This window comes from Rhineura floridana, chromosome 3 (assembly GCF_030035675.1).
Source record: "Rhineura floridana isolate rRhiFlo1 chromosome 3, rRhiFlo1.hap2, whole genome shotgun sequence".
Classification (NCBI taxonomy): Eukaryota; Metazoa; Chordata; class Lepidosauria; order Squamata; family Rhineuridae; genus Rhineura; species Rhineura floridana.
The window spans coordinates 120883760-120910547 of NC_084482.1; the positions used below are offsets into that span (position 1 = coordinate 120883760).

Sequence of the window (26788 nt, forward strand, 5' to 3'; positions counted from 1 at the left end):
TCGCTCTGTATGAGCGATAAGAGGAAAGAGTTTCCCCTTTCGGTAATTAGAACTGGTGAGCAGCGTGCCATTCCGGTCTCCTTGGAAGGATTCACAGGTCACTGGACATATGTCTGACTAAAACAGGTTTTGGTTATAAGTAGCTTCCAATGGTGTAACAAATAGCAAAGAGGAGTGAAGCCTTTCACCCAAACCCCATGGTCTGCTACTCCAGAAGCTTGTGTTTTCCTTCCTGCTGGGCCTCCATCACACTTCCTTTTACTCTTGCCCTTCTTGTGTCAAGTACTGACACTATTGTTGGGGTTGTGCTTCCCACACTCTGGTTGGAAATACTCCTCCCCCATTGCTGCTAACCGCAGGGGCCCCTTGCCTCCCCTTTGAGGAAAGAGGCCTAGAAATTGATGCATGTGGGACAGTCTTCCCTCTCCCTCACTGTGAAAGTTGCCGTGGGAGAGAATCTTCCCCTTTCTTCTTCTTCTTCATGGTCTCTGTGCAAACACACACGTGGGATTTTATGCATGTACAGAGTATTCTTTCAGTAAAGACTGTAGCTCAGTGGTTGTTGAAGCAGCAAATATAGCAAGTCAAGCAGTTATGCTCTACTCGAAGCAACACCAAAACAAGTGGGCTGGCACAGGAGAGTGCCAAACCTATAGATAAGAATCTGTGAGACAGATTTGACCCACAGGCTTCTAGATCCTGGCCATGCTTCTGTGCCTCTATGCCAGGGGTGGGGAAGCTCTGGCTCTCCCAATGTTCCTGCACTCCAGCTCCCATCAGCTCCAGCCAGCATAGCCAGTGGTCAGGTATGATGGGAGTTGGAGTCCAGCAACATCTGGGAGGCCACAGGCTTCCCATCCCTGCTCTATATTCTCATGTAAATAGTTGCCTTACACCAGGTGTGGCTATTTGTCCATGTAGCCCAATATTTGTTTTAACCTGCCTCACCTCCCTGGGGACATGCATGCCTTGACTCAAGCATGTTTTTTTAGTGCTGTGACCCCAGTTATCTGGGATTCTCTTCCCTTGGATGTCAAACACTGTTATGTTTTCAGCCAGTAGGGGGTCAGTGGGGTGGGGAAGGTGGGGGCAGTGTTGCATGCCTGCCTTCTGGATGCCAAGGAGAGTTACTGCTGTTTATCAAGCAGCGTGAGAAGCGAGGCAGAACCATTCTGACGATCCTGCCACTGCATGCCCATGCCCATGCCCATACCACACCTCGCTCCCTAAGCCTCACCTCTCTCCCTCTCAGTAAGCAGCAGTGACCCTCTGCGTCCGGAAGCCAGGTATGCAAGGCTGCCCTTCTTTTTTGGCCTTTGTTGAAATCTTTTCTTTCCTCCCAAGCCTTCCCAAATTTGTCTCTTGTGTTTCTGCAGCTTTCATTCTTGTCGGTTTCTACGTTGAGTACTTGCTTTATTATCTGTATTACGTATTTTATATTCTGTTTCTGTGCTTTTTACATTTTTATATTTCATTGTCGGGTGGAGTTTGTTTTCATTGAGGATTGTAACCTGCTTTGTAGAGGAAGTTCCTCAAAACTTGGAGTGCAATTTTGAAAATAAAATAAACAGACAGCAGCTCTCTGGAGTCTTCATCAAGGATCTTTCTCATGACAAACCGCTTTAGATCCTTTTAACTGGAGATGGCAGGGATTGAGCTTCAAGCCTTCGGCATGGAAAGCATGTATTCCATCACTGAGTTGCCACTTACAGAGCTCCTGAGGCTCCTCTGTCCTTCTGACACTTTCTGCATGATGTACCTTTCTCAGATTTACTTTATTTATAATAGGATTTGTGTGCCCCTTTTCACATGGCATGCCAAAGCAGCACGTAGCATGCAACGTGAATATTCAGCCCTCCAAACACTGTACTTGAGAGTAAGAAGATATACTGATAACTTAATTGCCATGACCCAGCAGACATGCCCATTTAAGCCATTGATTTCAGAGTTTTTAAACATGCCTAATTCTATCTGTGCTGGATTGTGGACACTGTTTCAATTCATGTTTCCCAGCAGTACAGGAGTAAGATCTTAGGTGGGGAATGTTGGCTATTTGAAGGTTCCTGCTCAACTGGTTTTCTTACCATTGACTTATGAAAACAAAGGTTGCAATCCTAAACCTGCTTACCAGAAAATAACTCCCATTGATCTTAATAATGGGATTTACCCCTGAGAAAACATGTAAGTTTCCAGTGATTACAGGTTTGCACTGTGAGTAACCAGTTATAATACTAGATAGATAGATATTAAAGGTAGCAGGTTATCTTGACTATGCACACATTCACTTCAGTGAAGGAAGGTACCTTTGTGTATGCAGCGAAGCTTTTATATGTTCAGAGCTATCCCCTTCATCAAGTGAATGGAGAAGTCCTTATAGGTGAAGGAATTCTATATGTCCATCAGATTATTTATGTCAGGGCCATTAGCAAAGATATAGACCACCTTTCTTTCAGGAGATAGCTCCAAATTAAATTCCATGTTTTTAAAATATTGACGGAAATAACTAATTGCATTGATTTTAAGATGTTTAGCTGAGCTGGATGTAATGCATGCATCTCATTATGCAAGCACTGTTTTTATGGTACCTCTATGTGCCCCAAGTGCATTATAGCTTCTGCATAATAGTCCTGCAACAGTCTCATAATACAATATGGTGGGATGTACAATGTACAGTTCTGCTACTGTACATCCCTGTGCAGCCTTAAGAGAAGGGAATATTTACTTATTTTTGACAGCAAAATTGTTTAAGCTTTTACAACTGGAGAAAAATAAAAGGGAGAGGTTCTCTGAGTCAGTTCTGAGGAGATGTCAGTGACAACTGAAGTGACAGCACCACCACAGCTCTCTGCAAATTGTCATTTTTATTTGCACAGAAGAGATAGAATCTTGCATTAATTTATGGCTTCCATGTTAAACTGTACATACGGAGCAATTTTTGTGTATGTGCAAGTTGGCTGATGGCATGCCGTTGACTAATAGCACAGTCCTATGCATGTCTACTCAGATATAAGTCCCACTGTGTTCAATTAGCCTTGTAGGTAAGTTTGCATAGAATTACAGTCTCAGGCTGTAAGCTTATGTGCACTTATCTGGGAATCATCTCCATTGAACTCAGTGGGACTTACATCTGAGCAGGCATGCATAGGATTGTGCTTTATGTTGCCAAAGTAACTATTTCTTCACACCATAAGTTAGGCCACCAACCTAAGAAAGCTTTAAAATGAGATTTGATAGATTCACGGAAGACAAGGCTTTCAGTGGCTACAATTTATTATTTCAAATTTATAGCCTTCCCTTCCATCATGAAGGGAGCCCAGGTCAGGTCACAATAATAAAATTACATAAAAACAATTTAAAACAACACTCTTAACATATCGCAGACAGCAATTCAGCAGTTTAAAAGCTTCATAAAAGTATTAGGTGATATTCAATGAAATAATTGTGCTAGTGCAAGAATTAGCAGTACCACAATGGGGCTTTCTCTTCTTCCTTCCCCCCATGCATGCCCCATACCTTCCCCAAATCTGCTCCAGAGATTTGGGGGACAACCCAGAACAAATACGGGGGGCACGGGAGGGGAGGTGGAGAACCAGTGACTTAGTGGTACATTGAATACAACTCATTGTCCAAAAGCCTGGACAAATTAAAAAAAAGTTTGATGTGTTTCCTGAATGTGGGTAAAGAGGGCAACTGCCTGATTTCCCTTGACAGGAAGTTCAACAGCTGGGGTGCCACCATGGAGATGCCCTGTCTCAGGTCCCTATTTTATAGCCTGCATCTTACTGATTGGACCATGAGCGGAATCTCCCCCCCCCTGCAGATTTCAGGTTGAACATACTAATCTGAGGGCTGTATGTTATCTCCCATATCAGAGACAGCATGCCTCTGAATACTGGTTGCTGGAGAACAACAGTAACGGAGCACTTTGTTGGGCTTCCCATCTGCAGTCTAGTTGGCCATTGTGAGAAACAGGATGCTGGACTAGGTAGATCTTTGGTTTGATCCCACATGGCTCTTCTTAATTCTTTTGTTCAAGTAGTCATAACATCTGATTTAAAGCAGGGATGGGAAACCTAAGGGCCAAAGGCGACCCTCCAGCCCTCTGGTCCTTGTAACTCTCCCTAGGCTGTACCCTTGCCCAGCCACACACCCTCTCTGCAGGCCACATCCCTTACCAGCCCTGCTTTGCACCTTTCTCAAGTGTTTTTGCCTGGCTGGAATGTGTCCTTGAACACTGACAAGTCTTCTTTGGCTAGATGGCGGATAGAGAGGGATATTTGAGTGTGTGTAGAAACTAACCTACAGTACAAAAGTAAAATTCACATTTGTTGCTCTTCCCACTTTTGCCTCTGGCCCTGCCCACCACTGGCATGTAGTCCTCAGAAGGCTGCCCAAGAAGGAATGTGGCCCTTGGGCTGAAAAAGGTCCCCCACCCCAGATGTAATGCTTAATCAGGTTTACAGTTTCACCTCAGGAACAGTGAATTTAAACTGACTTAACAGTGATGTAGTGGCAAATTGCAGGTACTCTTTATGACAACCCAGTAGCCACACCTCTGCTGAGACGATTCAACAAAAATGGACTGTTGACCAATGCACATATTATGAGCTAAATAGGGTAAATGGACCCACTAATGCAAGGATCTTTGACTGCGCAAAAGAACTTCCTTTCCCCCGGCTCTCCTGAGGGTTTGCCCAGTCCTCTGGAGCAGATTTGAAGGGGTGTGAGGGGAGAGTAGAGGGAGGGCAAGTTCTTCCGCTAGCGGATCACTGTAGGTGAATACTGCCTTTTGGCTTCAATATCAAGCTAGCCACGCACGCATACACACACACACACACACGCTCGCCCGTCCGTCCATCTCCTCCTCGCTGAACATCCAATTTGAGGAAGAGTTCTGAGCTTTGAAATTTTGTTTGGTCATAATAACACAATTTTGGGATTTTTCAAAATGAAAGTGGGAGCTTAACCTTCAGCCACGCATGCTAATGTAATGTACCTCTGCTCTGCTTAGCTTATTTGGTGAGTTTCTCTCTGAGAAAAGCATATTTATTTGGCATCCAGGGGACTGGCAAACAGCGCCCCAGGAGATGATGTCATCAGTGCCCACACTTTGTACCTGCTGCTAGATAAGCAGGAGCCAGCCTTCCATCATGTCCCCAATGTCTAAAAGCAGCCGCTTCTATCTGAACAAGTCTGTGATCTCTTGGAGAGACACTAAAGGATGGGGGTCTCTTTGCTGCTGATCAGCATCTTTTTTGGGGGGAAAGGTTAGCTATCTACTGGAACTGTCGTGCAGAACAGCACGTAGTTCTGAAATACTTTTTAATTTAGAAGGTCAAAAATATGGTCATATCAGGGAAAGTTGTGGAGCTTATCACTAGCCAAGTTGAAAGCAGTATTCATTAGGGGCCTGTGACAGTTTCACAACCACATACTGTACAGCAGCTGTAAGAGAAATGGATGTACGCTATCTGCAGGTAGAAGAAATTCATTTTTCCAAGTGACGAAATATTGGTTTGAGTGCTGGGGAAGCATATTTGCTTCACAATAAAAGGACAGCCTTGAGGGAAGACAAGCAGACACTGTGATATAAATGAGAAACAACCATAATTTATATATATATAATGAATGTACATGGCAGCCCTTGGCCGAGTAAAAGAAGCACAAATGGCAGATCCCTGCCCTGAGGAGCTTACACTGTAAATGTATATGTTGCAGGTGTTAGGTGGGGAGACAGCAAATGGAAGGGGAGGGTGAAGCACAGGTAAGAGGGATAGATATGTACAGATGCAGCTCTGTGTATTTTTAGGTTTCTTTTCAGGTGGAGATCCTAGCTACATATTTATTGCACAAAAAAATAAGAGATTGATCATGCTGACAGACCTATAGAGGGCTAAGGGTTTCTTAAAATGAAATTTCTGTTCTTGGGGAAAAATGGCTAAGGGCAGAAGACTGCTTAGTTTTCATTGTTCAGGTCTTCAGGCGAACGCTGAAGTGAAGGCCCAAGTAGGAGTGATTGGTTGGAAGGATTGTCTGGTGACAGCCGCACACAGGCAGAGCAGGCAGTAGAGCAGGGATGGAGAAACCTGTGAAGAAATTTGTGTAGCAAATTAACATGCCCACTTTTTTCATTTTTTGTCTGTTGAAGAGGGCAACCAGGCAAAGACTTTAAAATTTTGCCCCATGGGTACTACAACACCTAAGGCCATTCTAGGGCTCTGTCAGATGACCTGATTACTTAGCATTCATCTTGATATTTTTGTGGGGAGGTAAGATGTTATATCAAAGTAAACGTTATCCCACACTTTGTACTGCGTTTCCCCATCACTTTCCTTAGCACAAAAAAGTCAGATCTTTTGGGGAAGTGGGTTTGTTTCGCAACCTGAATTTCATGGTTTGTCACTGAATCCCACCCCAAAATAATGACAGTCTAGAAGCACCCCTACTATTGCGGAGGGTCATTTGTTTTTAAACTACTGCATCTTCATTCTCCCAAATATGACATTCCCAAGCTGTTGCTCCACAGGGTGAACGTTCTGCACCAGTTTAGCCCCTGTCAATTTGGCACCAACACAAAATTCGTGGAGTTTAAAAATTAAACAGAGACAAAGGACTGTGCTTTGCTAGCTTAATATTTAAACCTGCAGTCGCCAGGCCTGATTCTGCTCCCATCTGCCTTTGGCATCAGCAGCACTCTTTTGGAAGCACCACCAGGATCCACTCCCATCCCGAATGTGTTGATCCCTGCACAGCTTGCCCTGAAGTTATACTGCATAGACTGCTACTCAGATAAAATTCCTGTTCAGCCGTGTTTCCCAACAGCCTCATTCCCCAGCTGTGCACTGCCCTTGGAGGCTTTAAAAGTACAATTTCACCAATCACTAAGTGATTTTCCAGAGGTGATTGTTATTTTTTACACCACTTCTAACTTTTTTTAAGCAATCCAGAGATGTGGAACAGTAAGACTGAAGCCTTTTAGAACTGCAGCCATTAGAATGTTCCCACCATACGAGCAATTCATCAGAGAACTAACTTAGCAACGGAGGCTGTGGTTTTTCTATCAGTGGAAGTTTTTAATAATAGATCATAGGATTTCTGGGGGGGGGGGAAATGGATATAATTAATCCAGTCTTAATGTTCAAGGGGGCTGCCCACTGAATGGCCTTGTAGGATTCTAACCATCTTGTTTATTTGCATATTTATGAGTTTTCAGCATACTTGGTAGAGGAGTTCTTTTAAAAAAACAAGTAAATTATTGCCATAGGGTGCTACTGTGTACCATTTAGCCATCTAGCCTAGTATTAATCATTCAGTTGATATGGCCTGATAACATGGACAAAATGCTTGTGACAATGCTACCAGGAACATGTCCTCTTAACCCATGTCTATCTTGGTGTCGGTCTCTGCTGACCGAGTTGAAATAGTTTATAGCTACATTAAGGTAATTAGACAATAACAGCCAGCGACTGGGCTGTAAATCTCTCAGGCTTCATTTGAGGAGAAGAGGCCAGTAACTACAGCAAGTTTAAATACCAGATGGGAAGAGCTGAGAGAGTGTAGAACAGACGAGTCCTTGGGAGTCCAAAGTCAAGGTACCAGAGATCCAATCATAAGAACATAAGAAGAGCCTGCTGGATCAGGCCAGTGGCCCATCTAGTCCAGCATCCTGTTCTCACAGTGGCCAACCAGGTGCCTGGGGGAAGCCCACAAGCAGGACCCGAGTACAAGAACACTCTCCCCTCCTGAGGCTTCCGGCAACTGGTTTTCAGAAGCATGCTGCCTCTGACTAGGATGGCAGAGCACAGCCATCATGGCTAGTAGCCATTGATAGCTCTGTCCTCCATGAATTTGTCTAATCTTCTTTTAAAGCCATCCAAGCTGGTGGCCATTACTGCATCTTGTGGGAGCAAATTCCGTAGTTTAACTATGCGCTGAGTAAAGAAGTACTTCCTTTTGTCTGTCCTGAATCTTCCAACATTCAGCTTCTTTGAATGTCCACGAGTTCTAGTATTATGAGAGAGGGAGAAGAACTTTTCTCTATCCACTTTCTCAATGCCATGCATAATTTTATACACTTCTATCATGTCTCCTCTGACCCGCCTTTTCTCTCAACTAAAAAGCCCCAAATGCTGCAACCTTTCCTCGTAAGGGAGTCGCTCCATCCCCTTGATCATTCTGGTTGCCCTCTTCTGCCTTGGACAATCAGGTGGGGCAAGGTCGAAGGCACGGGATCACAAGCGGGGCTGGTGACAATCTGACATGAAGGTCCGAAGTTGTTTCCAGCAAGAGCCCAAGCCACTCATGGCCTTTCAGCTTAGCGTCTGAGGCCAGGTGTTTGCAATCAGCCTTCCCTCTTTTGAATGTTTGTTGTTCTTTCCGGGAAGGGTGACTTAGCCTGTGCCTGCTTTTGAGACGGGCTCCTGCCTCAAAAGAAGCTTATTCAGATATATCAGTCAGGTTTTTTTTTTTTTTGACTGATTAAACTTCTCCCGGGTAGGGAGAAACGAAGAGATTAACCTCAAAGCCTATTTTTGTTGGGACGACCAGATCTCATTAATTTATGGGACGAGGTCCAGCCGACGAAGGTGGGACGGATTTTCAACAACAAGCTCTATCTGATAAAGCGAACGTTCATCTTATCTTCTAAGAGAGAACGCACTAACAGGCAAGCACCCTTCTTTCTATATTTTTCTTTTACTTGACTTAAATTGTTGCTGTTTAAAAGAGATTTGCCAGATTGATCGGTTTTTGACATCTCACTGGGGAGCCATAACTTCTCTCTGCTACTCACTAATTAATAGCTTATCTCTGTTTTTGTTGCAAAAAGCTGTCCTGGATTTGCATTCTAAAGATATACACAGAAGAGGGATTTCTATTCCAGATTTTTATTTTGAAGAATATTATATTGTCTGAGACTACTCTCTTTTTGGTCTATTTTATTTTGACGAATCTGTTTCCTGACGACCGCCATTAATTGTTTCGATCCTGGGAACTGCATTTTGTTTACTTAAGCATGGAGAGATAAGGCTGTCTGCTCTGTTTATACTGTGATGTCACCAAGTTTGGAGTATTAACCCAATTGTTGCTGAAATAAGAAGTGGTTTTCCTATATTTTTCTTTTAAAATGGCAATTAAGAAAGTGGCTGAGAATCTGGAAATAACTATGTTTCAGAAAATAATGGATGAGATTGAGATAACGAAACAAAACCTGCGACAGGGTTGTAAGGAGCTGAAAATTGAATTGAGTAAAATGAAGCAGGAGATTAAAGATATAGGGGTCCCTGTGAGAGAGGTGACCCTGGAAGGGGTCCCTGTGAGAGAGGAGACCCCGGAGATTGGAACAAACGTGGAACAGGAAAAAGATTTGGAGTCTATGGAATTTAGAAACAAAATCTATTGTTTGGAGACACAGGAGATTAAAGACATAGGGGTCCTTGTGAGAGAGGAGACCCTGGAGACTGGAACAGGGGTCCCTGTGAGAGAGGAGACCCTGGAGACTGGAACAGGGGTCCCTGTGAGAGAGGAGATCCCGGAGATTGGAACAAACGTGGAACAGGAACAAGATTTGGAGTCTATGGACTTTAGAAATAAAATCTATTGTTTGGAACTCAATGTTATCTCTGAAGAAATTAATGAAGATTCTAGAGATAAAGTTATCAATGGCATGGATAATCTTCTGGACTGGAATGATGTGATGGAGCCCAATATAGAGAAAATCTATGGAATTAACTGCAGCCATGTGACAATGGAAAAACTTTTAAGAGATGACCCAGTGTATTTTGAAAAAAAGAACAGAGATATGATTTTACAGCAGTATTTCAGCAACCTATTCAGAATGGATGGCAAGAAAATATTTGGGATAGAGGTAATTCCCATCAGACTCTTACTATATGACTATGGCTTTGACAGCAAGATTATTATGGAATACTGATAATGGAAGATTGGATATTGAAATTACTGGACTTAACAAGACTACTGAAGATGGAAGATGGAAAATGGAACTAATAGGGATAATAGAACAATGGCTACTGAAATTACTGAACCTAACAGATTCTGATGTGATGGATTAATTGAAATGTTTATTTTGACTATGGTTATGACAATAAGATTATCATAATTAGTAATGAGATGGATTAATCGATATGCTTATCTGGAAAAAAAAATTGATAGATATATTTCTTAAAGAATTGAAACCTCTCTTTGACTTTTTGTGGAAAGAATAAAGTAATGTTTATGAGATTTGATGATTAAGTAAGATAACTATTGGAGGAAAGTGATTTCATAATATGACTTAAGAGACAGGATTGTTATATATTATAGACTTATAACTGATTTGATCTTTGACAAATGGGAAGTCAATATTTTACTCTTTATTTTTATTTTTGTTTTTTTTTTCTTTTTTTTTTTTTGTTTAACTATTTTTGATTTTGTTTTTTGTCTTTGAATGTTTTATGATTTCGTCTTGTATGTTTTATGAAAATCTGAATAAAAATTATTGAAAAAAAAAAAAAAAAGAATGTTTGTTGTTCTTAAATCGGCCGACTGCCTCCATTGTTCCCACACCCATTGGCGTCTCCTCTCTGCTGGGGTTAGAGTAGTTTCCTAGTCACTTTCTGAATCTGACAGGAATGGCTCCAGCAGAGTCCTACTCCTTGTCTGAGACCGAAGGGTCTTGAGCTGCTTCTCTGCTCGTCCCCCTGAGTCTGAGGTCTCCCATTCCCCTCTGTTGAGTCCTCTTGAGAGGGGCATGACACTTGGCTTATGAAAGCTTGCCGAATGGGGTATGACCAAGTGGATCCAGGGTGTGGTCAATGTGTCTTTGTGGGAGGGAGTGGTCCCAGCCACCCTGAAAGAGGCAGTGATACAACCACTCCAGAAAAAGCCCACCCTGGACCCATTGGTTTGTGATAACTACCGCCCTGTCGCAAATACCTCCTTTTTAGGGAAGATGATCAAGAGGGTTTTGGCGCAGCAATTGCAAGTACTCTTGGATGAGATGGATTATCTTGACCCATTCCCATCCGGTTACTGGCCTGGTTATGGGACTGAATCAGCCTTGTTCTCCCTGATGGATGACCTTTATCAGAACAAGGACAGGAGGAGTGCGACCTTGTTATTCATACTTGATCCCTTTGCGGCTTTTTTGTTTGTTTGTTTGTTTGTTAGTTTTATAAATTTTATATGTATATAAAAACATAAACAAGGCCGTTCCAGGGTGTTACATTACCATGGCCAAAGGAGAAGGAAAATGCATTGTGCCATCCATATGTCTCGTACAGAAGCAGGTAATGATGTACAGATCTCAGTATCAGTAGAATATGAGATAAATTCCCACCATGTTGTTTAGAAGTACCCTAATTCCTCGGTTCCTCTAGATACCCGTAATCATTTCTCCATGATTGCCAGATTCCATAGATTTTTATACCAGAAAGGTAAGTGGAGGTTTTCCATCTTTGTGCAATGGAGAGCTGAGCTGCAGCCAACATCCATGTAAGCAGTTCTTTTGCATGAAACTTTGTCATCTGGGGGTCCCATTGGTTCAACAGAGTCAGTTGTGAGGTAATTGAGCTATTTGTTTGGAATATTTTGGAAATTTCTTGATATACTTCCATCCAGAAATAGTGTACAGGAGGACACTCCCACCAAAGGTGTAAGAATGTTCCCCAGACACGTGCATAGGCGCATGATGCAATCTGTGTATCATCTTCCTCTTTGTGGCTTTTGATACTATTGACCATGGTATCCTGAGCTGCCTTGCTGAGATGGTATGGGAGGCACTCTTTTACAGTGGTTCAGATTCTACCTCCAGGGTTGTTTTCAGAGAATAGCATTGGGAGATTGTCTTTTGGCCCCCTGCCACAGACGACCACCTTGTCCTCAGTGCTGTTTAACATCTTGGGAGTGGTTATCAGGAGATTTGGGGCAAGGTGTCACCAGTACATGGATGATGCCAAGCTCTATTTTTCTGTAACATCTGAACTGGGAGAAGCCATGCAAGCCCTGGAATGGTGCCTGGACTCAATGGTGGGCTGGATGAGGGTCAGTAAACTGACTCTGAATCCTAGCAAGACAGAAGTGCTATGGGTTGGTGGCTCTCGAGTTCAGATAATTGGTCAGTTGCTTGCTTTGGATGGGGTCGTACTCCCTCTGAAAGAGCAGGTCTGTAGTCTGGGGGTGCTCCTGGATCCATGTTTGTCACTAGAGGCCCAGGTGACCTCAGTGGCTAGGAGTGTCTTTTACCAGCTTCGAATGGAAAGACAGCTGTGGCCGTTTCTGGGCTGGGATAGCCTGACCAGTGTTGTCCATGCACTGGTAACCTCCAGGCTGGATTACTGTAATGCGCTCTTTGTGGGGCTGCCCTTGAGGTTGATCTGGAACCTACAGCTGGTGCAAAATGTGGTGACGCGACTGCTGACTGGGGCAGAGTATTGCCGGCATGTCACCCCACTGCTGAAAGAATTGCACTGGCTGCCCATTAGCTATCAGGCCAAGTTCAGGGTTCTGGTTTTGGTGTTCAAAGTTCTATACAGCTGGGACCAGGATTCCTCAAAGATTGTCTTATATACCCAGTCACTCACTGCTTTCTGCAGGTAGGGGCCTCCTGCAGATACCATCATATCAGGAAGTCCGTTCCACACAACATAGGAAGCGGACTTTTAGTGTTGTGGCACCTATTCTTTGGAATTCCCTCCCCTTATATGTTAAACAGGCACCATCTCTGTTATCTTTCAGTGCCTACTGAAGACCTTCTTCTTTCAACAAGCCTTTTAAGTAGAGACCTTATCCTAGTCTGCATTTGGATGTTTTTAAAGTTTTTTGAAAGATGGTTTTTATTTTGTTTCAATATATTTTAAAGACTGATTTTAAGATGTTTTAGAGTGTTTTTAGTGTTTGCTGCCCTGGGCTCCTTCTGGGAGGAAGGGCAGAATATAAATCTAACAGTCAATCAATCAATCAATCAATCAATCAATCACTACTCTAACTGGCAGGTGCTCTCTGGCAGAGGGCTATCCCATCACCTGAACATTCTAACTGTAGACACCAGGGTTGAACCTAACCCCCCAATTCTTCTCCTAAGCTATGACTGCTTCTCAGCGCTCTGATCCTTTGAGCATAGAAAAGGAAAATATGGGAGATTAGGATGGTATTTCAATAGTCATGTTAGTGCAAGGATTTGTGCTTGCACAACAGAACTTCCCATCTCTCCTCTCCCTAAGTGCACCCTCCCCAAATCTGTTCCAGGTGGTTGGGGGAACCAACAACAGATTTAGGGGGTGCACAGGGGGAGGAGAGAGGGGGAAAGTTCCATTGTGCAAGTGTAAGTCCTTGCACTAATGGAATGAGTGACTTAGCGCTACTTTGGATCCAAGCTGTAAATTGCACCCAAGTGTTCTTAGGATCATGCAGGCCATTTTGAAAATTATTTGCAGGCACATAGGCTGCAGTGAACACATCAGCTGCCCTGCCTGTCAGGGTTTCACCACTCCTAGAATTGCAGAGTTGAAAGGGACTTCAAAGGTCATCTAGTTCAACTGCTGGCAATTCACAAAACCCAGTCCTACAGCATTCCTGATAGGCAGCCATCCAGACTCTGCTTAGAAACCTCTAATGGAGAACCCACCACCTTCCGAGGAAGTCTGTTCCACCATCCTTAAAAGTCCATTCACTTCAGATCAGTGTACACAAGGAATTGTGTTCCAGAGGCATGGATTTCTAAGAACAAAAGAGCACTGTGAACTTTAGACTGCAGTCCTGTGCACACGTACTGGGGGACTTGCCATTAAGCACAGTGGGACTGACCTCTCAGTAGGCAGGCATGCGATCATAAACTTCATGGGGTTTTCAGTTTCAGGCAAACCCCATGGTTTTACCAATTGCCTACTACCCACACAATTGTGGCCAGGTTGAATGAGAAATGTTAAGATTTGCCTGAGGAAAGGAGGGCAGGATAGGGCACAGGATTTCCATGAGAATCAGTGTACATAGTGAAGGTTCTCTTGCAAGAGTAGGTTTGTAGCTTTGCAGCATCATGCACATATAATCTTTTCTGATCAGCTACTTTAGACAGGTTGTTACATTTCAGCCTGTTGCCTTATGCTTTGTGGCCTAGGATCATCTGCATTTATATTTAGTCTAGGATTAAAAAAAAAACCCGCTTCAGTTTCAGAGAAGAGTTGAGGCACTTACAAATTCACCCATGCACCAAAAAGCATGAACATGGAAAGTTAGGGCACTCGCCTTAACTTCTGTATCTTGTAAACAGTAAGCACATTCTGCAGTCTCACATATTATGCTCCCTCTTTTATTATTATTTGTATATTTTGCCCAGTAATTCAAATAGTGCAGTAGGGTGGCCTCATATGATGCATGCCATTGCTGTTATAGCTCTTGGGGATTTGGGAGGGGCGGTGACTAAAGCTGCAAAAGAGTGCCTTACAACAACCCTGAAAGGTAGGTCACACCATTCCATTAACTGGGGAACCGTTTGGTTATGTGGAAGAGTTGCCTGTGCAGTTTTGATGCCATCCAAAACAGCCCGTGTGAAGGCATTTCTGCTGCAAAGGGTATGATTTTTTTTTAGAAAAACCTCTCAGCTGCTTTGGATGATATTAGATGAAAAGCTGCTGACTGTTTTTCATTGTAACAGACACTGTCGTCACTGATTCTGTGCAGGTGATGTGTCTTGGAAGCAAGATTAAGATACAACCCCCCCTCGCCATGTATTATTTTTGTGGCCTCTTAGACTTTTCGATTGAGCTTTTCTTGCTGGTCAGTTTTGCACATAAACACACCCTCCAGAAAGAGGCAGTTCTGGCCCCATCTTTTTTCCAGCCCAGTCCAGCATTCCTTTGCCAGTCGCAGCAGCTGGAAGAAAGTGTTTACCCAAGAAAAATGACCCATGCACCTCTCAGCTGCCACAGAGCTTCCAAAATACCCAGGGACAGGCAACTATGACTAATGGGCTCCACAGGCATCTGGCAGGCACTGTGTCTTCTCCAAACATACCTCAGGCCTGGCTCTAGCTGTGAAGTCACTCCAGAAAATCTCTGTTAGAGTCAATTATGCTGCCACTGCTGCTTCCCCACTCCGTTTCTCTCCGTGTGCTTCTCATGAATCACCTGCTAAGACTGAAACAGCTGCTGGAAGAATCTTGATCAGTACCCTAATCTGGAATCAAACTGGCAGTTGTGCCTAACATTCTAGTCTTGGTTGTGCAGCCTCAGTCCAATAGCTTCCTCAGGAACGGGAAAACATCCTCTTCCCCACTTCCTTTTTCTGAGCATGAATCAGCCAAACATTGTCGAGACTCTGTCTAAAGCAACAATTGACAAACAATGTCTGCATGTGAATGGCACTTTGGGGAACACGTACATCGGTAACGGGAGTCTGGCATTGGAAGCCAGCTCAAAATGCTGCCATCTGTTGCTGCTCTTTTCCAGAAAGACTGCTTTGTCCAGGCTGCACAGTCCTGTCAACAATTTACAGCACGCTAGACTTACTCTAGATAGGAAGTGGGTTGAACGATCATAATGTGCACATCTAGAAACTGCTATCAGACACAGAATTTAGCAACCTGAGAGCCAATTCACACTTTACCCCAAAGTGGTGAAAGAGAGAGCACAAATGCTTTGGACATCCTCTATCCCTCTTCTGAGTCTCTTGTGAAGGAGATGCTCATGCATCATACCCCACAACTGGCCAAATGCTCCTGTATAAGTATTTTCCCAAGGATATTTTCTGCTTTGATGAGACCGGAAGTGTGTGTAGAGGATATATGCAAGTCACAAGACACATTTTCTATACATGCCTCTTAGTAATGTGAAACGCCTTTTTTCTTTTCTTTTTTTTAAATCATCTTTCCAGAGAAAATTGCTATGGGGTGGCTTTTAACACTTGAATACCAATAGTCTATCCCAGGGGTCACCACGCTGGTGCCTTCCAGATGTTGTTGGATGCCAACCATTCTCCCTGACCATTGACCATGCCGGTTGGGGCTGATGGGAATTGTAGTCCAACAACAATTGGAGGTACTTAACATTTGGTTTTACAAGATTTCATCTTGCTGCCACAATTTATCTGCTATCAACCAAAGCATTAGACCCAGGAGAAGGGCATTTCTGGAATTCCACCACTGTCAAAAAGGTTGAGCTGCTATAGTTATTGATACATATTTCATTTAGCTCGTCCTATCCTTTGTATTAAATCAAGAGTACTATCTTATGGAGGGGTTGAAAGGAAGGCTAGATTTTCTGAACATCAAGAGCAAATTAAACGATTAAACATACTATTTTGGAAAATAGAGCACACTTCCAAGTATATAAAATGCACAGAAAATAGACACACACTTTACCCATTTCATTCTGGAGGAGTTTAAATGCTCCTATCTTCTTTGAAAAGAGCAGGGTATAGGATGGGGAGGCAGATGACTACTCTGCCCCAGATATATTAAGGTCTCGTTAAGAATAGCTGCTGTAGGTTTCCCACAAGGGCAGCCATTACAGCAGAGGTTGCCAGCCTTTTTGGACCAGAGGGCACATTTCAAATATTGAGAGAATACTGGGGGCACCAGTCACAAAATGGCTGCCATGGGGGCATGCCATAATGCAAAAGTAGAGAGTAGTCATGGTGAAGCTCTTCCCATAGTTGTATTTCCATACTAGAAAAAGTTTGACCTGTTGAATTTCTGCCTACCATATAGACAGGCAGAAATACCAGCATACAGCTGTTAAAGTTGCAAGAACTCTGTTTTCCCCCCAGTGCCAACCTTAAACCAAAGCCTAGGCTGCCATCCTGAAAGTAAGCCCCATTAAGCATAAAGAGATGATGAGTCCCCGGTCTTTAGTTCCTGCAAAGCAGGACCAGAGCTTGGAAGATTACTTTTAAAAAGTAATCAGTTACAGTTACATGGCCCCAAAAGTAGTAATTAGTGTTACAATTACAATTGCTCTGAGAGTAACTGATACTTTTTCCCAAAGGTAATCACTACAGTTACATTTCAGTTGCTTTTTTAAAAAACGCCTACAAGGTGCTGGCCTTGGCTGCTGCACATCTAAGTAGCCTAAAACAACATTAAAAACAAATGAACACATACAGAGGTAGTAGAATAATTCTTTTTATCCATGATAGCAATGGTGGTCTCTCCGCTGGTAAGAGAGGTGGAGAGGGAGGCAGAGGCCACTACTCAGATCTTTGCACGTCAAACCAAGTGCAACCCCACCCTGCACTCAGCCAGCAAGCATAATCTCTCTCACTTAACCACCTCCCAGACCCTGCCCTGCCACCAACTAAGGGACACTCACCCAAGCAAACATTTTCCCCTGAGATGCAAAAAAGTTAAAATACTGCAAATGCAGCACAGTAGCCAGAGACACTTTGTGTGCCAAGTGCAAACACAGTATTCACACACACACACACACACATATGTTGTTATCTTTCACCTCCACAGTTCTTTATCTCCATTCTGCTGCTGCCTCCTTCTCCTCCTTTATCCATGTTCTTGATCTCTGGCTCCTTTTCCCCTCCACTCCATTTTTTAAAACAATTCTTTTCTCCACTCCACCCCATCTCACTCTCCATTTCCTCCTTTGTCGCCTCTTACCCACCCACAGACTATTATGATAATGAAAGTTAAAGAGGAAAGCACAAAAGCAGGACTACAGCTGAACGTCAAGAAGACTAAAATAATAACAACAAAAGATTTATGTAACTTAAAGTTGACAATGAGGACATTGAACTTGTCAAGGATTATCAATACCTCGGCACAGTCCTTAACCAAAAGGGAGACAATAGTTAAGAAATTAGAAGAAGGCTAGGATGGGGGTGGGCAGCTATAAGAGAACTACAAGAGGTCCTCAAATGCAAAGATGTATCACTAAACACTAAAGTCAGGATCATTCAGACCATGGTATTCCCGATCTCTGTGTATGGATGTGAAAGTTGGACAGCGAAAAAGGCGGATAAGAGAAAAATCAACTCATTTGAAATGTGGTGTTGGAGGAGAGCTTTGCAGGTACCATGGACTGCGAAAAAGACAAATAATTGGGTGTTAGAATAAATTAAACCAGAGCCATCATTCTGCTGGGAGGAAGGGTGGGATGTAGATAAAAAAATAAAATCATTAGAAGCTAAAATGATGAAACTGAAGTTATCATACTTTGAACACATAATGAGAAGACATGATTCACTAGAAAAGACAATAATGCTGGGAAAAACAGAAGGGAGTAGAAAAAGAAGACCAAAGAGATGGATTGATTCCATAAAGGAAGCCACAGACCTGAACTTACAAGATCTGAACAGGGTGATTTATAACAGATGTTATTGGAAGTCACTGATTCATAGGGTCACCATGTCGTAGTTGACTTGAAGGCACATAACAACAACAACATATGTGCTGTTGTTCATGCATAGGCACTCCTTCCTATCCTAGTCCATTCCATTCTGTCTCATAGTTTGAAAACTTTCAAAAGCAAAATGCCACATTAAAATTCAAAAATAAAAACTATCAAATACAGATTTTAAATAGGGATGGGAGATAAATTCGTGCAGTTTGCATTTTAAAGCAAACCTACCTAATCTGCACTCCTCGAATCAATAAGCAAACAGAAACACAGCTATTCTTCAGAAATTAGTATTTCTCTAAATTTTGTGATGCGGTTCTCCAACCAAAAAGTGTGCACAAATATGCATAGATTAGCAAAGATAATGAGCAAAACTACATTATATTAAAGGAAAATGATTGTAAAAATGTGTGTAAGGAGAAAAGTGCACAAAAATGTATATGCATTCACAAATTAATGTGGAAATGGAGTGGACTGAAGGCTGGAAAATGAGAGAAGCTGAAACATTCATTCTTCCCTAGGTCCAAGTGCTGACTTTCCATTTCAAAATCACACGCACACATACAGAGGTAACAGCTACTCCAAGTGACTAAAAGCCTGGTGGCTGTTTGTGTGGATATTCCAAATGTGGCCACAAGTGCCCCTGAGAGTGAGGATATGCCATCCTCCCAGGAACTGATATGCCATCTTTTTGAAAGACTCAGCCCCTCTTTTCTCTAGAAATAAAGCCCTGCTTAAATGATCATCATTTTTTAAGGAGTAAATATTTTGGTATTCAATGCTGAAAAAAGCATCCTTATAAGCATGGCAGTTTTTTAGAAAGAGTTAAAATCTGATAGAAAAAGTAAATACCATTCTGCCTGACATAGATGGTACAGTCTTCAAAGACTGGCAAACATCTACAATGAAGTTATGAACCTATGTTATGTTATGAAGTTATGTTACTTCTTGAGGGGGTGATAGCTGGTAATGTACTGGGGTTCTTAAAAGTTATTGGGTTGTCTCAAATGCTGTTCATCAACATGTCAAGCAGCAACCAAAGCCTGGTGTAAAGCTGTGCATCTGCATTCTAAAGGCAGAATTTCCAAAAAGGAGCTATACCACCAGAGCACATGCATGCCAGCTATTCACTGAATACTTGGCAATCCAAGCTGCATCAAAGAGACTAACTGATCTCAAGCCAATATTTGGCATATATTTTGGAAAGAAATGCATACATTAAGATAAATAATGGTGCCATATAATGGCTCAAATGGACAAAAAGAAGTGAACAACTTCATACAAAGCATAATTCACTTGCAGGGCATTGCCATAAAATTTGATGAAGGCCACTAGCTTATTTGCCTTTTTTGAAAGGATTAGATAAATGCATGAAGTCTGTTGGCCATGATAGCTAAGTACATAAAGTGTCAAACACCATGTGCACTTGGAATACCTCATGTACATTAATATTTCATTTAACTGTGGTGTCCTGGGAAATATTCAATAGATTTGGGTTGTTGCAGGGGCCAAAACAGACATGATGCAGGAGATCTGCAAGTAGTTTTCCCCCACTTAAAAGCAACTACGTTTGTACAATTTGTATTGGAGCAGCAACCAGTGGTGTAGTAGTAAATTTTGAAGTACAGGAGTTCATCACAACAGCCCCTATAGTTGCGCCTGCAAGGAGAATCCAAAAATACAGGCAACTGTGTTATACATGCACACACAACAGCAGGAGGAGGAGGAAGGAAGTGTGGTTTAACCCTTTGCCCCATACCATTAAATCACCCCTGAAGCTCCAGTGAGCATCTCAGTGAAACAAAATACAGGCATGATAGCAGTACTTTTTTTTTTTTTTTTTGCACAGGTTGGGTTTATAGCGATTTCAGGGGCAACAGCTCTGGAAAACAGCAAATAGGGGAACTGCTATCTCCCCTCTCCAACACCATTGCTCCAGTCAACCTTACAACTCCTTCCTCCCCCCTGGCTACTTTGAAGTATTTCTGAGGTCTATTTCAGCCTTAAGAATTATTATGAGACAAATATCACACTGATCTAGAACACCATGAAGTGTTGTAAAGAATTTTTAGACAATTGGAGCACTGTTTTACATGCTTGTGTAATGCTGCTGGTGAACACACATTTCAAATCTGGATGTGCAATTCTGAACTTTATGTGTATGGCTAATTTCAGCCATGAAGGAGGAGCAAATGTGCACTATTGCACCTATGCAATTTGCTTCAGGTTTTGGTCTGGCTTGATATCTAGCATAGCATATTGCTTAGTGATAGAAGTCAGAACTCCACCAAGGTTAGCTGGAAGTTGCTGTGACTACATTTACCTCCACGATTAGAGTAAGAGGGCACCTCCAGGCATGAAGGGGAGGGGTGACAGTTTAGTTTTAATTTAGTTTATAGTTTATTTATATACCACTTTTTGGCTAAAAGGCCCCCAAAGTGGTGAACAACATATTAAAACAGATTACCAAAAAAAAAAAACTACATAAGAAATAACCAGTAAAAAATATACAGTAAAAATACAATGCATCAAAAATAGTGCAAATACAAGAACAATGCAACAAGAACAAAGTAAAACAAAATTGCAACAAAAATGTTTTCAAAAGATCCACACAGTGGGGCATTTGCTTTACTGACAATACAGCCCCAGGTATTTTATGTGCTTAACATAAATTATTTTTGTAAACTCATAAAAGGACACTTATTAGCAAATCACACAGACCTGCGGTAATGGGATGAAATCCTCTTGTTCCAAATAGTTACAGTTTGGTTTTGCTAAAAGGCAAATGAATTTTGATGCATCATCATTTTGATGCAGACAGGCATGAGGGGGGAGGGGGCAGCAGGCGTGAGGGGGTGACAGGCGGCAGGAGGGAGGAGTCGGGAGGGGGGGCCGTGGCAGGACGAGCAGAGGGCACACACACACCCCATGTCACTCACCTCAGCTCTTCACCTCCATTCTACTGCTGCCTTCTCCTACTTCATCCTTGCCCTCCGTCACAGTCTGGCTCTCCACTTCCTCGTGCCCCCTAACACAGAGCACAAGGGAAGACTGAAGACCTTCTTCTTTCAACAAGCCTTTTAAGTTGAGACCTTATCCCAGTCTGCGTCTGTGTTAGAATTGCTTTTTAAGATGTTTTTAAAGCTTTTTTAAAAAAATATTTTTAACGATGTTTTGTTTTAATATGTTTTTAACAATGTTTTGTTTTACTATATTTTAAAGTGTTTTATGATGTTTTAAAACATTTTAGTGCTTTTGTTTGCTGCCCTGGGCTCCTGCTGGGAGGAAGGGTGGGATATAAATCTAATAAATAAATAAAGTCCAAACAACTCACTTATCAATCACAGCTCGACTTCACTCATTGGCTAATAACACTGACAGGCAAGAGCAGTCAGGCTGGCTCGTTTCACATAAATTGCTTAGAAGGGTACCTACACATTTTGCTCCATAGCTTTCTTTCTAGGGGGCTACAGACTTACTTTAAAAAAAAAAAAAGCAAGCTCATACTCTGGGCTACCTGCTCAGGGCACCACTGAAGGCCTTCACAGGTGCCATGGCACTCATGGGCAGTGAGCGAGTGACTCCTGCATTACATGTTTGCAGTCAGTAAAAAAGGAATAACTTAATCTTCCCTAGTGTTTTGTGAGGAATTGGTTTGAAAATTGCAGATATGAGAGAAGTGACTGTGTGTGACAATCTTGTCAAATTGCAGTCTGATAGATCAAAGTACTTTTGTGCTAGGCACCTTTAAAGTTGTTTTGTGGGGGCTGGGGACTAAAAGGGACTTGATTTCCAGGTAAATATTCCTTCTCTTACAAACTTTGCCTCTGACAAGCCACAGTCATGATGGAATGCTCCTTCTGCTGTCTTCCCACTCCATGTTTGCTCTCCCTTCACCAGTCTGCCCACTTTGAAATTGTTCCTTATATGCTTTTAGCAGACACCTGTCTGCAGCATTTTTTTTAAATGTCGATCAACAAGGCACCAAAAAGGGCTTCAAAGGGTCCCTGCTTCACATTGTACCACCTTGTACAGATCTCATTTTGTCACTGACAGTTTCCAAATCCCTCTGAGGCACCCCACTTCAATTTGGGACTAGTCACTTAGTAGCCGTGGGGTTAAGATGCTGAAGGGGTACTTTGCTAGAAATACAGTAAGCTGCCTATTAACCTCTGTGTGTGGAGCTGCAGACTTCCTGCTCTTCTCATAGATTTTGCAGAGCAGGTTGTTTTCCTCTGGGCAGTGCACACATTAGCAGCTGTCTCTGCTGAACAAGGTGTTTGCCTGAGCAAACAGGAACACTGTGAGCAGGTGGTTAAACATTTCTATACCACTTTGTAAAATGTGTCTTTCTTTTGTTTGACTGGTTTTACCACATAAACAGACGCTATCCGTTTCTTTCATTACAAATAAACATGTTACTTAAAATCAAATTAAGCAAGAAAATAAGTCAGTGAGCAGTTAATGAAAGCAATAGGGTGATATCCATTTGCGCCCGTCCACTAGCAGAATAGACTTCCACTCATAGAATGGGACTTTTCCTTCATTTTCTGTCCCGTGCAGACACTCACACACCCAACAGATTGCTTCAGAGGTTTGTGGAATCCTCTGGAGCAGATTTTCGGGGGGTGGCAAGTGGGGCTGCAGGGGGTGAGGAGATGGAAGGGAAAGTCTGCTTGCACAATCACCCAGAGACTGTAAAATTACCCTATCAATATGCATGAGATTTGTTGCTTTGTCCAAAGCATCTAGAGAGACCTACTGGGGCTATTGAGAAACAAAAAGAAGACACTGGCATCTTCGGGGAACCCCAAAGTTTTGCAGAAGTAGAAAAAAACTTTAGAGGGCAAAAGCCTAAGGAAGCAACCCCCCCCCCAAAAAAAAACAGCCCAGTGAGCTGAGCATGCTCAGTGGTCACAAAAAGCTGAGTGTTATCTGTGGGGAAGAAAATGGAAATCTGGGGACAAAAAGGGTAATGATACAGAGTATCCTGAAAGAAGGTATGACTGGCTGGAACACTGAACAGGTGCATGCCATGCTTGTTTGCACATCCCACTTATAATTAATAGACTAAGCATTTAAAGTCCAGACAATCTGCTTAATATATTATTCATACTATAGCTCCAGTCTGAAGCAATGTCATAGGTTACAAATGATATGGAAGAAGTGAATGAAAAACTACTCCTGGTAGTAGTAGTGGTGGTAGTAGTAGTAGTAGTAGTAGCAGCAGATGTTTATAGTTCAGGGGTGGGAAATCTTGGCTCCCCTCACCCTGCTGTCCAGCTGTGGCAGGTGGGCAGGGCCATCCACCTGTCAATCATCTGATGTTTTGATGATATCAGATGACTGGTGGCGGTTACACTCAGTTGTCATGGGGAGGGGTCTGCTTCACCCGCACATGCCCTGCAGGAAATGCACTGGCAAAACAGCACCTAGAAGCATCAGCTGATTTACCAGCGTGCGTGGGTTTGGAGAGGTGGCCTCATGGGCCAAATTAAACCTCCCTGGTGGTCCAGATTGGCCTGTAGGCTAGAAGTTCCCCACCCCTGGTACAGTTGCTACATCATCAGTGATGTACTTTACAGAATAAGGAGGGGGGGAAGCTTCTGCACTGATGTGTTTAAAATATACATTTCAACATTCCAAAGGGGGAGGGTGGAAGAGAGAGGCGAAGGTGTCAGGGAGATGAATATTCACAGAGGCAATTGCCCATATTTAAGTTGCAACTTTGTTAGCTGTGAGTCTCTGGGAATACTGCTTTTTTGGGCAACTACCCATCTCTGCCTGGGCTGGAGAGGTGGAGAACTGCCAACTAAACAAGACCGCAGTCTAAGATAGTTGCTGAAGGTCCGTGCCAAAAGCATCACCCATTTGGTGCCTGCTTGGGAGATCTCTGAGATGTTGGAATATTGGAGTTTAAGTATAACTGCAGATAGCTGCAAGAAAGTGAATTTTATTTATTGTATTTGTATACTGCCCCATAGCCAAAGCTCTCTGGGCAGTTTACAGTAACTAAAAACATTAAAAACAAATATACAAATTTAAAACAAATCTTTTAAATGTTTTAAATTGAATTTTGAAAGAGAGTTTTTTTAATGGTAGCTGAAATATTTGAGGAGTGGTGCTTCCTTTAGTGATGTATTTGGTTTTTAGTTTTATGCTTTACACATTTGACTTCACAGAAATATGTACACACAACTCTAATGTGGAGCCAGCTTTTTAAAAGTAAGACTGGGCAAAAGGGATTCTCTCTTCTCCTGGATGAGGGACAAAAGAAGTGTATTGATTGCAAACTCTGTTGTTGGATCTCTGCTTTTCTCTCTTTTATGCTGCACATTGTGTTTTGTATTTTCATTGCCGTGCACATTGTGCATTTTTGTGTATTTGCTGTATTTTGAAAATTGCAAAGTTGAGGCCACCTAGTAGATGAAATGCAGTGGCTTTTAAAAACAAAAGAAAATACTTTGCATGCAATATGTAATTAGTCCTTGGATTTCATTGCCCTGAAGGCCAGGTCCCAGAGGAAAGATCCCCTCAAGACCTACTTCTTTCTTGCATAATTCATGTACAGCAACTGTTGCTAGTCACCACTAGAAGCAAGGTATTGGCACTGATCTAGTTCTACCCCAAGAGTTCTTAGATTTTGCTGATGTCTGACTTCTCATTTGTCAATGTCAATGTAACGTGGATGAGACAATTCAGTAACCTGATATGTCTGTCGTGTTTAAAATTATAAGGGTCTGGTGATGCCTAGTGAGTAATGGACAAAGGGCTTGGAGACACTATCTGTTTCTCCAGCATTTATCCTAAAGTAATTAGCTTTACCATATTGTTGGAGGTATCTGTTCTACTGTTATCCTAGAACAGGGACAGCCGTGTGTTTGTGTGTTTCTATCTGTCTTTTAAGGGTTTCACTGTTTTCCAGAAGACCAGGGCCCAGATGTATACAGACACCTTCCCCACCCCGTGACAAGCTGGATTTTATTATAAAGTTGGTGCCACCTGACAGTAGGGAGTTATAGAGCACATGCATTCAAGTATACTATTACATGCCCATAAGTGCATGTTCATATTATAGACATGTTTCATACAAAACAGAAAAGAAAAACATATTTTTTAAAAAATAAAGTCTGCTTCTTGTTATCTAAAACACATGTTCTTTTTCTTAAACATAAAAATATGGGCTCACTTTTCACTGTACCTTGATTAAAATTTAGTAGAGCTATCCCAGGTCAGATGATATTGCCTTGGAAGCTGGATTGAGTCAACAGGCTGCTTGTTGGCCATCCCTGTTATCAGCGATGTACTTGTCCAGGGTCTTGGGGGGTCTTAGTCCCCCTACTTTTGGGGGGAGCAGGATCCCAGCAGGGTCCTTATGTCTCCAGCATCCTACAAACTAATCAGCATGAAAAGGGAGTGTGTTAGTCAGTGAGAAGAGTCTTCTAACATGCTTCCTTGTCCTTTCCTCCTGGCTAGAGCGGATCAGAGTGAAAGGAGGGGAGTCAGCCATTTAGAAGACTCTTTTCAGTAGCTAACACTCCCCCCTTTCATGCTGATTGGCTCCTAGAGACGTCTGTTGTTGTGGGAGAAGGCATTAGCAAGGATCTCATTCTCAACCCAGGAGCAAAAAAGGATGTGTGTGGCTGTGATTATCACGAAGGGACCCTGTACTTCTGAATTTGCCACTATACTACTGCCTGTTGTAGAGGTAGGCTGAATTTCTGCATATCTTAGTGGTCATGTTTGTGCTCCAAAATAAGTTTTTGAATACAGTTCTGAGCACAGGTTATGTCAGCATGCTAGCATAATACTTTTAGCAGAGATTCAGAAGAAAAGATTCTCGGATCTATAATCCCTGTTCCAGAGTAACATCTAATTAGGCTGTCGATGACACATGAAGGGGTGATGCTACCCTCTCTTTTCTGTAAAACACTCTCTGAGCTACATAGATATAAATGCTTAAGGTCATTACTGGATTTCATTTCTGCAGTACCATTCTGCTAATGCAATTGTTCTGGGTATTTTCTCCCCTGGATTGATATTTGAAGCAGCTCCAATTTGGGTGCACAAATAGAAGCAATTGGGTTTCTTTGTTCCCTATGTCTGTCTCCTCTTACTGTATTGGTTAATCTGAAATACTGTAGCTGTGTAGAAGGCAGTTTGCTGTTTGTGCTACTAGTAGGCAACAAAACGTTAACAAAAAATAGGGAGCCAGAGAAATTTAAGGAATGCAGTGGCGATTCTTAGCGCAGCTCCTAATTGCTGGTTCGGCTTTCCTTTTCTTGTCGAGAAGGCAAGATTGCAGATTGCATTGATGGGGTTTTAAACTGTGTGTGTGGGGAGGTGCTGTTTGCTCAAGTGAAGGGAGGAATTGAGGCTAATCGGTTGCTTGTACATGCACTGGGGAGAGAGTGTTGAGCCTTCCATCCCCAGCTCTTGTGAAACACTGG

General features: G+C 42.5%; 1 protein-coding gene and 1 long non-coding RNA gene across 4 annotated transcripts in view; one reads left to right on the plus strand and one right to left on the minus strand.

Moving 5' to 3' along the window:
• Positions 1–26788, plus strand: part of CPLX2 (complexin 2) — a 189818-nt gene that overhangs the window by 27398 nt on the left and 135632 nt on the right. The gene's annotated exons all lie outside the window — the stretch shown is intronic.
• On the minus strand, positions 5637–25722 carry LOC133382280 (uncharacterized). The gene is made up of 3 exons (XR_009761891.1): positions 25540–25722; positions 21278–21366; positions 5637–6086 (listed from the first exon to the last, which is right to left on the minus strand). It is a non-coding gene; the product is annotated as an uncharacterized LOC133382280 (long non-coding RNA).